Raw genomic sequence first — 13,924 nt, 5'->3', positions numbered from 1 at the left:
TTACCCGATCTATTCCTCTCATGATCTTGTACACCTTTGTACACCTTGTAGAAATAGAGGGTACACAAAAAAGCTGGAGAAACTCAGCGGGTGCAGCAGCATCTATGGAGCGAAGGAAATAGTCAACGTTTCGGGCCGAAACCCTTCTTCAGACTGATGGGGGGTGGGGGGGGGCGGGGAGAAGAAAGCCCGGAGCCCTGGCCTGCTCAACCTCTCCCTATGACTCAGTCCTTCGAGTCCTGGCAACATCCTGGTAAATCTTCTTGGAACCCTTTCAAGCTTGACAAGATCTCTTAATACATCTGTGAAAGTTGATTTTTTCTTACCAATGCTTTTTCTTGTGACGGTCACAGCCGTTCAGTGTACTGACGGCTCTTAAATAGTTAAATATCATTGTTCTGTGACACAACAGGAATGAGTGGGTTAACATATGATGAGCGTTTGACGGCACTGGGCCTCTACTCGCTGGAGTTTAGAAAGATGAGGAGGGACTTCATTGAAACTTACCAAATAGTGACAGGGCTGAATAGAGTGGATGTGGAGAGGATGTTTCCACTAGTGTGAGAGTCTAGGACCAGAGGTCATAGCCTCAGAATTAAAGGATGTTCCTTTAGGAAGGAGATGAGGAGGAAGTTCTTTAGTTAGAGGTGGTGAATCTGTGGAAGTCATTGCCACAGACGGCTGTCAATGGATATTTTTAAGGCAGAGATAGAAAGATTCTTGATTAGTACGGGTGTCGGGAGTTATGGGGAGAAGGCAGGAGAATGGGGCTAGGAGGGAGAGATAGATCAGTCATGATTAAATGGCGGAGTAGACTTGATGGACCGAATGGTCTAAATCTGCTCCTATCACTTATGACAATAGACAATAGACAATAGGTGCAGGAGTAGGCCATTTGGCCCTTCGAGCCAGCACCGCCATTCAATGTGATCATGGCTGATCATCCCCAATCAGTACCCCTTTCCTGCCTTCTCCCCATATCCCCTGACCTTATGAACATGTCTATCAACCATGTGTAGCAGAACATTTTGTCGACAATAAAAACACTGCCTTCTCTAACCCCATCTACTGCATCTGTTGTTCCTGATGTGGCCTCCTTAACGCCAGTCAATAGAAAAAAAATCCCTGCTTCCTGGAAACTTGCCAGAAAAAAAAGCTGAATCAATATAACTTTAAACTGTTTTAAAAAGTTGCTAAAAGGTTTGAATTTGCATAGCATCTTTGGAATTGAAAATTACCCTGAATGGTCTGGACATTTATATATAATAACAAATGCAATAAAAAGTACAAAAGTATGAACATAAACTCGGAAGGGATATAAAATGTATAATATAAAAGGGATATAATAATTTTCTGAACATGTATGCAAATTGGTGCAGGGGCATATGGTTCTATTAAAGTCAGACACAAGATTATAACGGGAATGATTTTAACTGACAATAAGTAAATGACAGATGTAATAGGGCAATAATTATATTTTTTCATTGAATGCACATTTAAAAATGGCACTGGAGTAAATAATGAAACTTCAGATGGCTTTCCAATCGGAACAGCTTCTTCTGTCGACACTTTTCTAAATATAATATGGGTTTCACGGCCTTGCTGAAATTCAATGGTCCTAAACATTTGCTCAGCCACGACAAATAGAATGGATTAGTTATGTTCTAGTAGCAGCATTAAGACATTTGGCCCATTGAGACTACTCCGCCACTCAATCATGGCTGATCTATCCTTCCCTCTCAATCCCATTCTCTTGCCTTCTCCCCAGAACCAATCAAGAATCTGTCAATCTCCACCTTAAAAATGCCCAATGACTTGGCCTCCACAGTCGGCTGTGGCGCTGAATTCCACAGATTCACCACTCTCTGAAAGTCCTCCGAATGTCCTTTCTACAGGTACATCCTTTTATTCTGAGACCGTGCCCTCTGATCCTAGACTCCTGGCCACTCCCACTTCTCCCCTCTCCCATCGGGCAAAAGGTATAGAGGTGTGAAAAAGCACACCTCCAGATTCAGAGACAGTTTCTTCCCAGCTGTCATCAGGCAACTGAACCATCCTACCAAAATCTAGACAGCAGCGCTGAACTACTATCCACCTCATTGGAGACCCTCTGACTATCTTTGATCAGACTTTACTTGGCTTTACCTTGCACTTGAAGAGGTTCACATGTTGTATAAACACTCAGTTTAATATTAGTACACAAGGACAAGGCGTGTTAATGTGTTGACTGCCAAGTGAAGATTAACACCGACAACTGCTGCACCCCGTCATCTGGCCACCCAGAGCGGCGTTGATTGGTCGGCCCAGATATAAAAGGGATATAATAATTTTTTTGTTATGTTGAAGTGTGTTTTTTATGTTTTTTTTAATGTTTTAATGTGGGGGAAGAGGGCACGGTGCGGGGGATACCGTCCTCGCCCCCCCCCCCCCCCCCCCCCCCCAGCGGCCTACCTACTGGATTGGCGCGGCCTTTCCTGCCTGGACCGACCAGAGCTCCAGCAACGGCGGGACAGCGCTGATACATCGCGGGGCTGGCGATGCCATACCGGGGATCGCCGTCTGGAGCCCAGAGTGCTGGGCCTGCGGCACCGACATCCTGGAGCTGGCTGTGGTTCGCGGAGCTCCCAACGCGGGCGGTGCTGACAAACATCGTGGGGTCCTGCGACTGCCCGGCTCGGCCTGCGGACTCGGGAGCTGCGGACTCCGATGGGAGGCGGCTGATCGGGAGGTCCGGGCCGCTGAGGAGGATTTTCACCGTCGGGGTTCGGCGTCGGCGTTCCATCAGCCCCGGCGAGAGGGCCTGAGCATCGGACCGCCCGGGGTGGCGACTGCGGGTGCTTGGAAGGCCCCGACCACGGGTGAACACCTGGGAAGATCGGAGGGGAGGGCTGGCTGGACTATGGTGCCTTCCTCACCTTGGTGCCATTGTGTTATGTTGTGTCGTGGACTTTCTGTGTTTGTGCTTTTTTTTAAATTCTATTTTATTTTTAATATGTTTTATTATTTATTATTTATTTATTTTTATGATACTGACTGTAAAGGGAAATTCATTTTGTTGTCTCTAATTGAGACAATGACAATAAATTTGAATACAATACAATACAATACAAAATCGAGCTCGACGATCGACGGTTCGAGACCAAAGTGGCTCGGCCACAAGATGGCGCCACACATTAAACGTCATTCACGTTATTCCCTTTATCATGTATCAGTACACTGTCGATGGCTCGATTGTAATCGTGTGTTGTCTTTCCACTGACTGGTTAGCACGCAACAAAAGCTTTTCACTCTAACTCGGTACACGTGACAATAAACTAAACTCAACTCAATCGCAACTCGATCAAGTGCACGGTATAATTTACGACCCCCAAAACTCTGGAGAAAGAAAGCACAACGGTCTGTGGGAAGAATATGTTTGATTCATGATGAGCCTTTCACAACTTGGGCTGGTCTAGAATGTTTATGACCTGCACTGATGGGCAAGACTCTTGATATCAGCTGAAAATAACATGGACAAACTTGGATTGTTTTCTCTGGATGGAGCCTTGGAGGTTGAGGGAAGACTCAAGAGATGTTCATAAAATAATGTGGGGCATAGATAGGGTAGACAGTCAGAACCTTTTCCCCAGGGTGGAATTCTCTGCCTCAGCGGGCGGTGGAGGCCAGTTCTCTGGATACTTTCAAGAGAGAGCTGGATAGGGCTCTAAAAGATAGCGGAGTCAGGGGATATTAGATTAGATTAGATTAGATTATTTAATGACCACACAGTCAAGCTGGTGGAATTCAGGTTCAGTACAGGATGTTACAAGGTAGGCTGATTCCCGTCAAACATAACATAAAACACAACATCATACAATATACAGTACATGCATGGGGAGGATATGTGCTGTTATCATAGTGTGTTCAGAATTCGGATTGCGTGTGGGTAAGAACTGTTTTTAAATCGAGATGTCTTGGCGGACAGTGAGCTGTAGCGCCTTCCTGATGGCAGCAGATGGAAGATGTGGTGAGCTGGGTGGGAGGGATCAGAGATGATTTTCTTCACCCTTGACACGGACCGTTTGTGATGCAGTGATTCTATTGATGGAAGGGGAGAGCTGATGATTTTGGATGCTTTGTTAACTATGCGCTGTAATTTATTACGGGAGTGAGTGTCTAAACTGCTGAACCAGACTGTAATTGATGAAGTGAGCATGCTTTGGATGATGGCTGTGTAGAATCGGATTAGGAGGTGTTTCCTTACTCTAAACTTCTTGAGCTGGCGGAGGAAGAAGAGTCTTTGGTTGGCTTTTTTGTAGATGTGATTTGAATTGATTTTCCATTTGAGGTTATTGCTTATGTGAGTGCCAAGAAATTTGAATGAGTCAGTGATGGATATGGGTTCGCCTGAGATGAGTAGGGGGGTCTTGGGTTGTGCCTTACGTCTGAGATCAATGATGAGTTTGTGTGTTTTTGATGTGTTGAGTAAGAGGTTATTATCTGTGCACCAAGTGACTGCTTTGTGTGTTTGAGTGCGGTATACTGTTTCATTATTGTTCGAGATGAGACCTATGATGGTTGTGTCATCTGCGTATTTATATATTTTAACTGAACTATGCTGGGAGAAGGCAGGAACGGGGTACTGATTGTGGATGATCAGCCATGATCACATTGAATGGCGGTGCTGGCTCGAAGGGCCGAATGGCCTACTCCTGCAACTATTGTCTATTGTCAAAGACTAGGGGCGATGGCTTCAAGGTGAGATGGGGCAACACTTTAAGGAGATGCTTGTGGAAAGGTTTTCGATGTAGCGTGGCGGTTGTCTGGAACGCGCTGCCAAGGATGGTGGTGGAGGCAGATACGATGGAGTATTTTAGAAGCTTCAGATAGGCACAAAATGCTGGAGTAACTCAGTGGGACAGGCAGAGAGAAGGAATGGGCACATGGATATGGAGAGATGAAGTGCGGACAGAAGTGATTAGTTTAACTTGGAATCGTGCTCAGCATGGCCCTTGTGGGCTGGAGATGCTGTGCCATGAACTCCATCCATGATCAGATGATGCACTGTTTATGTACCTGAGGGAACAGATGATCTAAGGGTGGTGCAGCAGTAGAGTTGCTGCCTCACAGCTCCAGAGACCCAGGTTCGATCCTGACTTGGGGCACTGGCTGTACAGAAGTTTGTACATTCTCCCCGTGATCGCATGGGTTTTCTCCGGGTGCTCCGGTTTCCTCCCACACTCCCAAGATGCGCGGGTTTGTAGGTTAATTGCCTTCTGTAAGTTGTAAATTGTCCCTAGCGTGTGGGATAGAACTAGTGTACGGGGTGATCGCTGGTCGGCGGGGACTCGGTGGGCCGAAGGGCCTGTTCGCGCACTCTAAAGTCCAAAATCTCATGTGTTAGATGACACATCCTGTCCCCTGAGTGTGATTTTGAAACTCTCATTCCTGAGAGAGGCTGGAGCTAGAGGCTTAGTGCAAGAACCCACATCATAAGATGCTCCGTCTGCAATATGTCTTGATTTATGCCATTAATATTGAAGAAATTCATGCCACTCAGTCTTTAAAGATTAGACATTGTAGTAAGTTGCAAAACAGCCAGGATTATAATACTGTGTTTCCCTGATATTAAACACATGGTTCAAATTTGCAAATTGGAATATGTAGGAACAATTTATACAAATGTCCTAATAATGAAAAACAAACTATTTCGTATCATATTTCCTTTTGAAATGAGATGTGTAAGAATTAAACTGTAAAAAAAAAACATAATTGGGTTAAGGTTGATACAACATGGATAAAAGAAGAACTGTTTTATTAACATCATTGCGATACCCAATATTTCCAAAGGAACAGACTTGCCAAATACCCATAAGGGCCTGTCCCACTTTCACGACCTAATTCACAACCTTTTTTACACGTGGACATTTTTCATCAGGCTAGAAAAATGCCCCGACCTACTTGATGCCACGAGTACCTACGGCTAGCATCACGACCTACCTACGACCTACCTACGACCTCCTAGGACCTCCCACGACCATGCTGCGAGTATGAGTCAAGGGCAAACTCGGCAGAGGTTGTGAATTAGTTCTTGAAAGTGGGACAGGCCCTTTAGTTTGAGTGAATTAATCATCTGTAGTTTCCTTTATTTAGTCGAGGCTGGGAGCATAGGTGGTGAGAGCAGGCATTGGGGGGAGGGGGGGGGGGGGGGGGGGTTCTTGGACTCTGTTGAGCCGTCCCAAGGTGTCGTGGGCCTGACTCAATGAAACAGGTTTGGAGGGTTATGGACCAAGCGCAGGCAAGTGGGACTACTGTAGCTGGGACATTGTTGGCCGGTGTGGGTGAGATGGGCCAAAGGGCCTGTTTCCATACTCTATCACTCTATGACTCTATGGCAGTGAAGGGAGGTGTCCACTTGATAACCCCGATGATACACTTGCATCTACACAATCAGTTTTTATGTGCTTGCTAACATGTGGGTAGCTTATGATAGAATATGGAGTTAGTTATTGTGAGCAGAAGTGTGTATGATCCTGGTATACTTTGCACAATTACTTTAATTGTAATGCTTGGTATTGTCTCTTGCTGAAGGCTGAACCTCAGGGGAAATATATTTTGTTTTGAGAGTTATTTAGAACCAGACTGGTCTTCTGACCCGTTCCCATTGAGAGACCAGGCTTCAGTTCCTATTGTATATCCAGCATCACCATTGCTTCACTTCTTCTCTTGTTTGGATAATTTCTGCGGCCGGGACAAGAGGGGGAAAGTAAACATAGCAATTGGAAGTTGGCCGTGAGTCGGCCTGAGGAGAACTTAACCTGGCAGCGTCAAATCTCGTGTTGTGACAGAGACATCACAAGCCCTAGTGTGTTGGAAGGAACTGCAGATGCTGGCTTAAACGGAAGATAGACACAAAAAGCTGGAGTAACTCAGCGGGACAGGCAGCATCTCTGGAGAGAAGGAATGTTTCATTTAGTTTAGTTTAGAAACAGGCCCTTTGGCCCACTGAGTCGTATAGCCCTAAGAGCTGTATCTAATCCTCTCTAGAAAACATCCAGTGAATTGGCCTCCACTGCCTTCTGTGGCAGAGAATTCCACAGATTCACAATTCTCTGGGTGAAAAAGTTTTACTTCATCTCAGTCCGAAATGGGGGTGGGAGATTGCAATCTTCACGTGGTCCGTCCTGCTACAACGAATGCAATCAACCCGGCGTGCACAATCAAATAAGATCAAATAGAACAAGTTGTCCTCCAACTTTAGGCTGCGCACGCCATACGCTACAAGAAGTCCTAAATGGCTTACCCCTTATTCTTAAACTGTGACCCCTGGTTCTGGACTTTTTCCTGCATCTATCCTGTCCAATGCCTTTTATATGCTTCTATAGTACTGTTGATTTGACATTTTTGATGTTATTTTACCAGATGATAATATTTAACCTGTTCAGTGCCACACCCGTGTACAGGTGAATGCCACCCCAACATGCAGTTACTCTCTTCCACCACAATTACTCTCTCTCGTTTCAAGATTAAGACACCCTGGCAAATCATCTTGATTAGTTATGTGAACTAACTGGAAGACATTCCTCTCGTGAGAGGAGTAGATCGGATAGATGCCCCGAGCCTCCTGCCCAGAGTTGGGGAATTGAGAATCAGAGGACATGGGTTTAAGGTGAGGGAGGGGGGAAAGATTTAATAGGAATCTGAGGGGTAATTTCTTCACCCGAAGGGTGGTGGGTGTATGGAAATGTTATCTGTTTCCATAAGATCCCCTCACATCCTTCTAAATTCCAGTGAATACAAGCCCAGTCGACCCATTCTTTCATCATATGTTAAAATTACACCTACATTGGGGTTTTTAAAATTTATTTGAGTTTTTTAAATGTTGTTCACAGTCTGAAGAAGGGCCTTGGCCCGAAATGTCACCCATTCCTTCTTTCCAGAGATGCTGCCTGTCCCGCAGAGTTACTCCGGCATTTTGTGTCTATCTCCGATTTAAACCAGCATCTGCAGTTCCTTCCGACACATACTGTGCTCACAGACTGTTTAAACTGCTGCAAAGACTGCAAAGACTTTCATTGTTCTTGGCCAGGCAGAGCCAAGTGACTATTAAAGTACATGTGACTATTAGAAACTTTTTGACTTTAAAAATATATCTTATTTTATTATTTATTTTTGATTCTTTTGATTTTTTTTTTCTTTGCCTTTTTCTTTTTGACTTTCTTTTCTTTTTGACTTTTTTTTCCCGTTCTGACACTTGACGTTTGGTTTGGTGAAGCGCAACCCCTGATACATTAAATCAAGATGTGGGAGGAGGGTGGAAAGAGAGGTACGACTCTTTGGTCGACTACCCACCACCACACCCTGCGACACCACACCCTTGTGGAGGTCATGAGTACAGTCGTACCTTTTTCTGGTCGCCACTGGATTCTCAACATGTTGAACATTTTCGGAAACCTGCTGCGACTACGACGGGTGCCGGCAAGTCGGTGAAAAAAATCGTGTAAGTGGGACAGGCCCTTTAAGGTGACAATCAGTACCTGCAAATCCTTTAATACCTGTTAGTGGAAAAATGATTTGCTTTTGAGATCTTTCTGCGTGTAGTGCAGAGATTGGCCTCGAGAAGTCGAGATAGTGATTGACTTCAGGAAGAGAAGCGGTACACATACCCCAGCTTGCATTAACGGTGCCGAAGTAGAGATTGGATTTGAAATGGTGGCAGGGTAATCTTATTTTGCAATGGTGGGGAGGTTTGAAACTAGAACACTTGTGTTTGGATTTAGACCTCTAGAGAGAGTCTAGTCCCAGCCTGACAGCATTTGAAACCATAAACGTTCTGCTGGGTAATCTGTCAAACCCCCCCCGAAACACTGCCATTTTTATTAAGGTATTTAAAAAAAATGAATACACTGCCCAGCTGGTAAACAGCAGCCCGACGAAGATGTATATCTTTGAGTTGTGTCCCCTTTGTGTCTAACAATCTAAATCCATTGCCATACAGATTAAAAGCACATTTCGTAGTTGGAATGAAATGAAATGTGCGTTGATGAGACATGTTTAATGTAGACCTACATAAAGAACAATCAGGTCTTTGTAAGAGTAACTTTGGGGCTGTTCCTTTCTCATTATCCTAACATTGTTGGCAGCACCAACAGGAGCAGTGTCATTAAAACATGACTGTGAAAATTGTAACACGAAACACATCTCTTCACACGAGGAAACGATTTCTTTAAAAGATACTGAAGCCACGGCTTTGAGGGGAACATTTCATTTGTTCTCTTCTCCTTCACAGCCTCCCATTCCTTTCAAACTAGCCCAACCAACAAGAGCAAACACAGTAAAAATCCCACCAGTACTGGCTGTCAAAGTGTAACGGGGTATAGATCAGTTATAGAAGCGGGCGGAGAAATGGCAGATGGAGTTTACTCCGGGCAAGTGTGAGGTGTTGCACTTTGGGAGGTCGAATGTAAGGGGGAGGAGATGCAATTAATGGCAAGACCCTCAGCAGCATTGACATACACAGGGATCTTGGGGTCCAAGTCATAACTAGAGGAGTCGAGTATAGGAGCAAAGTTGTACAGGGCCCTAGTGAGGCAACACCTGGAGTATTGTGTGCAGTATTGGTCGCCTAATTTGAGGAAGGACATTCTTGCTATTGAGGGAGTGCAGCATAGGTTTAGACTTTATACTTTAGAGATACAAAGCGGAAATAGGCCCTTCGGCCCACCAAGCCTGCGCCGACCAGCGATCCCCGTACACTAATGTTATCCTACACAGCAGGGATAGTTTTTACCGAGGCCAATTAACCTACACATCTGCACATCTTTGGAATGCGGGAGGAAACCCACGCAGTCACAGGGAGAACGCACAAACTCTGTATGGACAGCACCCGTAGTCAGGATCGAACCCGGGTCTCTGGCGCTGTGGGGCAGCAACTCTACCGCTGCGCCACCCTGCCACCCATACTCATGGGCACGAGTACTTGTGGATTCTCAGTTAACTTGAAAGAGTTGAATTTATTATCATTGTAAGTGTATCAAGGTACAATGAAAAACTTTTGGGTGCTACACAGACAGTGAAAAGATGTTCCACGGGTACGGGTTGAAATCTTTTTATAAGGTTGTCGTTGTTGATGGGAAGGGTTACAGAGCCTCTGAGATACCAGCGCTACTCAAACAGAACCGAGCAGACAAACAGATTGTAAGCTTTCATCCTAGCTTTGGCTGTCGGAATCCACTAAGGATGCCTGATTTATTTCTTGCTTTAAGCTGGATGTTTAGATAAAGTTCTGGCCCCCTGCCAGGCCAGGGAAAATAAAACAGGAACTCATTTTAGCTGATCACACCAGCATTCATTACAACAGTGAAGAATGCAGGCAAACCATAATTATCATAAATAAGGTACAACGATTGAAAACAATTGGGTTGATCTTAAACTACAGTGCCCAGTGATTTATCCCGTCTTGTGAAAACTAAACATGCTCCACAGCCTAGTCAGTGGGACTTATTATGTGATAGGAGCAGAATTAGGCCATTCGGCCTATCAAGTCATTCAAAGGCACGGCATTTCCTTCCACTGCTATGCAGACGATACACAACTCTCTCCCCCTGAAGACCAACAATCGATCAAATCTACTCAGCCTTATCCACTGCCTCGAGGATATAAAGTGTTGGATGGCCCAGAACTTCCTCCAACTAAACGAGAGTAAGTCTGAGGTCATCCTTCTCGGCCCCTCGGACGCAATCAAACGATAGCAGGCAGCCTTGGAAGCCTTACCCCATTACTCAAACCTCACGTCAAAAACCTTGGCGTGATATTTGACAAACAAGTCAATGCCGTGGTAAAAGCTAGCTTCTTCCAGCTTCAGACGATAGCTAAAATAAACCAATTCCTCCAGTTTGATGACCTCGAAAAGATCATCCACACATTTATCTCCTCCCGCCTCGATTACTGCAACTCCCTTTACACTGGCATCAGCCAATCTTCCCTGTCCCGCCTGCAACTGGTCCAAAACGCCGCAGCGAGACTACTGACGGGCACCCGAAAAAGGGACCACATCACCCCGATCCTGGCCTCTCTCCACTGGCTCCCTGTGCGGTTCTGAATAAATTTCAAGATCCTCCTTTATGTCTACAAAGCTTGCCCCCATCCACTTGCTTACCCACCACAACACCTCCAGATCCCTCAGATCGGCCGACTTGGGGTTACTGAACATCCCACGGTCTAGGCATAAGGTCAGGGGCGACCACGCCTTTGTGCTTCAGCTCCTAGACTGTGGAGCAGCATCCCTCTTCCCATCAGAACTGTCCCCTCCATCGACTCTTTTAAGTCGAGACTAAAAACTGATCTTTACTCTCAAGCCTTTCTTGACGTCCTCTGAGGGAGGGGCCTATATGTATGTATTTATGTTTGTACTAAATCTATGAACCAATGTTGTATAATGTTAGTACCTCCACCAATGTAAAGCACTTTGGTCAACGAGAGTTGTTTTTTAAATGTGCTATAAAAATAAAAGTGACTTGACTTGACTTGGAAGTCTACTCCGACATTGAATCATGGCGGATAGATGCATTCTTCTATCGCACAGCCCAACCTCCCTTCCATTGACTCCATTTACACCTCATGCTGCCTCGGCAAGGCCAGCAGCATAATCAAGGACGAGTTGCACCCTGGCCACTCCCTCTTCCCCCTCTCCCATCAGGCAAAAGGTATAGGTGTGAAAACGCACACCTCCAGATTCAGGGACAGTTTCTTCCCAGCTGTTATCAGGCAATTGAACCATCCTACCAGAACTAGAGAGCAGTGCTGAACTACAATCTACCTCATTGGAGACGCTCGGACTACCTTTGATCGGACTTTACTGGCTTTATCTTGCACTAAGCATTATTCATGTTATTCCCTTTGTCTTGTATCTGTACACTGTAAATGGCTCAATTGTAATCATGTATTGTCTTTCCGCTGACTGGTTAGCACGCAACAAAAAGCTTTTCATTCTACCTCGGTACACGTGACGATAAACTAAACTCAAACTTATTTTGGATGTGGAGAACAGAGGTACTGATGTAACTGTATCGCATGTGGATAAAAATGCTGGAGAAACTCAGCGGGTGAGGCAGCATCTACGGAGCGAAGGAAATAGGCAATGTTTCGGGTCGAGACCCTTGTTCAGACTGACGGGGGGGGGCGGGAAGAAGAAAGGAAGAGGCGGAGACAGTGGGCTGAGGGAGAGCTGGGAAGGGGAGGAGAAAGCAGGGACTACCTGAAATTAGAGAAGTCAATGTTCATACCGCTGGGGTGCAAACTACCCAAGCGAAATATCTACTGCTCCTATCGCATGGTTAGCATTGCTGGTTAGCACGACAGGCCATCCTAAGAAAGGTTAACTCAGCGGGACAGGCAGCATCTCTGAAGAGAAGGAATGGGTGACGTTTTGGGTCGAGACCCTCCTTCAGTCTGAAGTAAGGTCTCGTTTTGAAACTTCACCTATTCCTTTTTTTCCAGAGATGCTGCCTGTCCCGCTGAATCACTCCATCATTCTGTGCCTATCTTTGGTGTAAATCAGCATCGGCAGTTCTTTCCGACATAAAGAAAGTTTAATCAGGTGTCCATTTCAATTTACGGGAGCAGGGTGGGATCAGGTCCAGAAAATCCATGGACTTCATCCTTAACATGAGACACGTTCCCTCATGGTTTTTTCTTCCGGAAACTCCATTCATGAAAATAACGCAATCAAAAATAGATAGTCATGATGGGAATGAGGGATTTTGTTTTTTATTGTAAGGAACAAATATTTCCAGTTCTGCATATCTGCAAAATATCTACACAGTGGAACATGCAGCCAATTGCTACAATTAAAGAGAAATCAGAAATACAAAACGATATAAACAGAGTTGAGTTATTTTAAAATCACGTGCTGTAATCATTCATCTAGGTGCTTGTTCCAGTTCATTGTAGAAACATAGAAAATAGATGCAGGAGTAGGCCATTCGACTCTTTGAATCAGCACCGCCATTTACTATGATCATATAACCATATAACCATATAACAATTACAGCACGGAAACAGGCCATCTCGACCCTTCTAGTCCGTGCCGAACACATAATCTCCCCTAGTCCCATATACCTGCGCTCAGACCATAACCCTCCATTCCTTTCCCATCCATATAACTATCCAATTTAGTTGGCTGATCATTCAAAATCAGTATCCCGTTCCTGCCTTCTCCCCATTTCTCTTGATTCTGTTAGCCCTAAGAGCTATATCTAATCCTCTCTTGAAAACATCTAGTGAATTGGCCTCCACTGCCTTCTGTGGCAGAGAATTCCACAGATTCACAATTCTCTGGGTGAAAAAGTTTTACTTCATCTCAGTCCGAAATGGGGGTGGGAGATTGCAACCTTCACGTGGTCCGTCCTGCTACGACGAATGCAATCAACCCGGCGTGCACAATCAAATAAGATCAAATAAAACAAGTTGTTCTCCAACTTTAGGCTGTGCACGCCATACGCTACAAGAAGTCCTAAATGGCTTACCCCTTATTCTTAAACAGTGACCCCTGGTTCTGGATTTTTTCCTACATCTATCCTGTCCAATTGCTTTTATATGCTTCTATAGTACTGTTGATTTGACATTTTTGATGTCATTTTACCAGATGATAATATTGAACCTGTTCAGTGCCACACCCGTGTACAGGTGAATGCCACCCCAACATGCAGTTACTCTCTCCCACCACAATTACTCTCTCTCGTTTCAAGATTAAGACACCCTGGCAAATCATCTTGATTAGTTATGTGAACTAACTGTAAGACATTCCTCTCGTGAGAGGAGTAGATCGGATAGATGCCCCGAGCCTCCTGCCCAGAGTTGGGGAATTGAGAATCAGAGGACATGGGTTTAAGGTGAGGGAGGGGGGAAAGATTTAATAGGAATCTGAGGGGTAATTTCTTGACGC

This window comes from Amblyraja radiata, chromosome 13, assembly GCF_010909765.2.
Source record: "Amblyraja radiata isolate CabotCenter1 chromosome 13, sAmbRad1.1.pri, whole genome shotgun sequence".
NCBI lineage: Eukaryota > Metazoa > Chordata > Chondrichthyes > Rajiformes > Rajidae > Amblyraja > Amblyraja radiata.
Note: the sequence above shows the minus strand (reverse complement) of the source record.